This window comes from Mus musculus, chromosome 2 (assembly GCF_000001635.26).
Source record: "Mus musculus strain C57BL/6J chromosome 2, GRCm38.p6 C57BL/6J".
Classification (NCBI taxonomy): Eukaryota; Metazoa; Chordata; class Mammalia; order Rodentia; family Muridae; genus Mus; species Mus musculus.
In genome coordinates, this window is record NC_000068.7 from 133,329,184 (window position 1) to 133,334,425 (window position 5,242).

The window sequence follows — 5,242 nt, forward strand, 5'->3', positions numbered from 1 at the left end:
CATGCTTTTTTTTTTTTTTTTTCTGTTTTAGTTTGCTTTCTATTGCTGTGAAAAAAAAAAAACACCATGACTGACATTCACTTGGAGAAGAAAGGGGTAGCTGGCTTATATATCCTGGGTCACAGTCCATTGAGTAAAGTCGAGGTAAGGAGACGTAAGAACCTGGAGCTAGGAACTGAAGCAGAAGCCCCAGAGGAACATTGCTTACTGCCTTGTCCCTCTGGCTTGCTCGGTTTGCTTTTGAACACATCTAAGGACCATCTGCCCAAGGAGTATACCACCCACAGTGGGCTGGACCCTTTCACTTAAATCATTTACCAAAAAAAAAACACTCCGTATACTTGCCTATAGGTCAATCTAGTTGGGATATTTTCTCAACTGAGGTTCCTTCTCAAATGATTCTAGCTTGTGTCACGTTGATAAAAGAATGGCATGAGATTGGAAGACAGTCCAGAATGATTCCAGGGTAGTCTCATTTACCTTTGGTGCTTTCAGACATGTAGTAAATTAATGGAGCGGCTTGCTTTTTTGTAGGACTGCCACTGATCCTTTAACCTGTTTGAGAGTCTCAAAATCTGACACAGGAATGCAAACAACTTTGAGAAGTGTCTTAGAGACAGAGATCTGGGGAGAGGGATCATGAGGGGCTGCAAGTGACTTGACTCTGTGCTCTGATAGATGGCAGGTCCTAGTTCTGATCCCCTATGGCTTAACATCTTTGAGCTCCATACTCTGTGAAAGGCAGTAATCCTGTCCAGGTCCATCTTGAAATCTGTAACAAAGTTCACTTGGGATAGGAAAAGTACCCCTGCAATTGTAGCTTTTATTCCATTGTTGATAATGTATGTTGTTTTTTTTTTTCATTTGTTAATTCATGCTCTTTGTTTCAAAATGGGCCCATGGTGGCTGGATTCAGACCATGTGGTGAGTGGCTAACAGCTAGAATTACATGGTTCAAGCCTGAATCCAGCTTTCATTCATTTCCTTTGTGAAATTTCTCACAGCTGCTGCCAAGCTGTGGTTCCGTTCCGTCTTGTATCTCCACGGGAATTACCTGGGAGCGAGGATGATGCAGACAGACATGGCCACATGGGTCTGGGGAGCAGTGGTTACCTGGGGACATGCTGTGTTGGTGAGCTCACTGTGGAGCTCTGCCTTCCCTGGTCTGCCCTTCTCATCGAAACCAAACTCTCTCACCTGGAAACTATGCGTCGGTTACAAACCTTCCTATGGCCTGAGTGGCTGTTTACCCTCCTCAGGCCTCTTCCTGGCATTTTTAATAAAGGAGCATATATGATGCAGTGGACCAAATGGGAAAGTGAGACTTGGGAAAGCCAGTTTCCAATTCTTGTCAGGACACCTAACTGATGGGTATTAGCAGTGACTTGAGCTTGTTATTCTATGGCTTATTTCTCAAAAATTTGGGAGGATTTGACTAAGAAATAATTTGTGAATATGATTTTTTTCTTTTGCTACATGGTCTCACTATGTAGCCCAGGCCTGTCTAGAACTTGGACTCCCCTTGCCTAGTTCTTTTGAGTGCTGGGACTATACAGATATGTGCTGCAATGCTTAGGGCACAGAAATTTTAATAATGCATAGGAAAAAATGAAATTTATCTATAAATGAAGCAGTTACAATGACTATTTAATATTTTATGGGGTTGGAGAAGGAAGAAAATTCAACTTCATGAACTTTTTTTACAGAAAAAATTCTATTAGACTTAGAAATTCTATTAGAGTACTCACTTCGACAGCACATATGCTAAAATTGGAACTATACAGAGAAGATTAGCATGGAATGTAAATAAAGAAAATATCTAATTTTAAAAAAGGACAAAAAAGAAATTCTATTAGATGTGTGATTTAAGGCTTACCTTGGAAACACAATGAGCATAAACTTGCCTGCTTTCAGTTGTTTGTTGGGTAGCAAATATATTATAGCTTATATAAACCACAAGTTTCAGTGTTTCTAAGTGCTGGTATTTCTGACATTTTGAGTGAGATCTTTCTTGATTGTGGATACGCTCCTGGCCATTGTGAGAGATTTATGGCATTCCTGTCCCACTAGATGCCAGCAGAGTACCCCACAGATTAACTGTGAACAGCCAAGAACTACTCTAGACATCTTTGGGGGGTAGTCAGGGTATAAATGTTTCTTGGGAAAGAGCCTCTACTTTAAGAATGTGTGTATGATAATTTTACTGGTATGTTTCTCAGCTCCTAATTGATGTACATTTTTTTTCCATTGCTTTAGTCTGTGGCACAGTTGAAGTAATAAACAAACTGAATGTTAATGCTTCCTGGAAGACATTTATTCTTGTTCCAAAGCAGCTGTGTTCCCTGTGGTGACTGAACAAGCGCAGGTCACCATCGTTACTGGCTTCCACAGTTGTGAAGACAATATTTAAAACTCACACAGAAAACTGGCCTCCACTCTTGAGTGGATGGAGCTGGAAGTGGCTTGCCTCTCTTAGGTTTGGTCACAGATCATGGTGGGCTCTAGGCACATCATTTTCCTAAATGCAGAGGGGCCTGGGGACTACCTGGGAATGTGCGTACATATGGTTTATGAGTTATCTACTACATTAAACATTTACAGCGTGGAGAATTGGCTGCTTATGGTGGAAGCCCAGAGGGAATTTTCCACTTATCTGCCATCTTGTATCTTGGGAGGGGCCACTAATAACGAGAACAGAGGTTGTTCTCCAATTCTTCCTTGTGCTTTGTATTGTTCTTTATTAAGTGCTTCTAATACAAATCTTCATAGTGGTATTTTAGTTGCCCAACAGTATTTTCTAAAGTTCTACCTCATCAACTTTTCCTTTAAATAAGTCTTCAGAGAAGGTAGCAATATAAATCAATTTGAAGTTGGCTGGGGAGCGGGAAGCAGAGGGTTGCAGTGTATGATGGTACTTTGCCTTCGTAGGCCTAGGAGCTCCTAGTGCCTAATGGGAGCAGAGAGTGTACTCGTGTTTGGAAACCTGTGATCCACAGGAGTTTAACCCTCGTGCTGTGAATAAATATAAGCCCTTCGATTAGCTGTCACTTAGACAAAGGAAACAAGGTAACCAAATGTGATTACCGTTCCCTCCATCAATAAGCCCATCAATCAAAGTGTTGGGTTTTCAGCAGCTTCTGGCTTCATTTGAGGCAGATAAGGATGCAAAAGATTAGACAAAACCTGCCACTTTCCCTAAAATTCTTGCCTCATGTCCCAAGCCTCACCCCATCCTCGGCCAGCACATGTCAGTGTCTGACCTTGCATCTGTGCCTCTGAGAATGAGATGTCCAACGGGCGGTGCCTCTTCCCCAGACCCAGCTGTTCCTTCCATCTCCAGAAGAAGCAAAGCAGGTACCCTAACTTCATAAGTAAACACTTTATCCACAACCAAATTCTGACTGACTCCTCTGGTCCTTAACTTTAAAAATTATTTTCATTTCCTTTTGAGATTTTCATACACAAGTACTATATTTCTACCTAGTAGAAAGTACTAGCATTTCTACCCTTCCTGTTCCTCTCCCAACCCCCACTACCTCCCAAATTCAGTATATCTTAATTATTGTTTTACACACACACACACACACACACACACACACACAAGCACACACACACACATATGCACACAGGTATATATACAACCTACTGAGTCCACTTGGCATTGGTCATGTTTATGTGTTTTGGGCCGATTTCTTGGGATTGGATAACTTACCAGCTTATTCCATTACTCGATTGTAGCTCTTCTTCTAGGGATAGGGCTTTGTGAGACTTCCCACATCCATATTGGCATGCCAATGGGTGGTGTCGTTGTGCAGGCCTTGTTCAGGTGAGGATATTTTTGAGATTTCATGGGTTTAGTGTTCCTGTTGCATAAAGAGTGACACCATCTCACAGTAGATGTTCTAGCCTCTCTGGATCATATAGTCTTTCCCACTCCTCGTCCCTGATGGGCCATCAGGGAGTAGGGGCTGTATTGTAGATGTACAATAAGTGTCAGGCATCAACTCTTCTTTATAGCTGGGTTCATTATATCCATGATCCTTCCTTTTCCAGGAGGCATTAGAAATAATGTAATTTAATATGTTTTCATTTAGTTAGGAAACAAGTTACCTATTTACTGTTGAACATTACAAGCTACTTTCCTTGCTTACTATAGCACAAAAGCATACATGGGGGCAGTATATTATAATTGTGTAAGAGTATACATTGTGCTGTCTGATCACTCAGGGGAGACACTGATCTAAGAAGTTGCTTGAACTTAAACACAGCACTTAGTTCCATTTTTTCTTGGTCTCATCTGTGAAAAATGATAACAATAATAATAATAGTAATAATAATAATAATAATAATAATAATAATAATACCACTGCATTATGTAAGAATAGTCTATAAATGTTGAAGTCTCATAGGCATGGTTACATATATGTATATATCACATTAGTATCTTCATTATCATGTAAAGGTAATCTGATATATCCTCAAGAATCCTTGACAAAAGTCCAATTATGACTCCAGAAAGATAAGAGTGGCCAGTCATAAAGCACAGGTAAAACAGGTTGTCACCAAGGCAGATGTCATATATATTTTAAATCTAACATTTCAAAGTGACTTTGATAGTTGGCACTCTATTTTAAGGAAGAATTTTGCATTCCCCAGAATAAAAGAGTTTGGGCAATTATAATTCTCTAAGAATCATCAATAGATTCTAAAAAAAAAAAAAAAGAAGAAGAAATTGGGAAAGTGTGATGAGGAGGGTGTCTGTTGTAAATTTATCTCCTTACATCTAACACACTGATGATGAAAGGAAGCATCGTAGTTTATCAGTGGAAAAAACAGGCAAACACAATGGTAAGTACGTGAGCATAGCTGGAAAGGAAACAAACCGACAGACGCATCTCCGTAAGATGGCACGACAATGCATCAGTTGTATGACCTTACAGTGACACTTTTGTAAACCGGCCTCATCCTAGGAAACACCAGACCAAACCAAATGAAGAGTTACTGCAGCGTAACAGCCCTGCCCTCATCCTGCCTCCCACTGTCCTGCAGAGAGGTGGTCAGCAGCCCTCCCCGGGTTCTTTAGGGAGGCTAAAGTGGCATAGCAGTTAAATAGCCCCTAGATCTGGGGAAGAATGAGCTAGAAAGGACATTACAGTTCTAGTTAATGTCTTTTGTATGGGGATGAATTAGGTTCATCTAAAATGTATTAATTTGGATAATTATATATTAGCTAGGTAAGAGC

General features: G+C 40.4%; 1 pseudogene; it reads left to right on the forward strand.

Moving 5' to 3' along the window:
* Window positions 1-1,740: 1,740 nt before the first annotated feature.
* On the forward strand, window positions 1,741-1,829 carry Gm27449 (annotated as a pseudogene).
* Window positions 1,830-5,242: the final 3,413 nt, after the last annotated feature.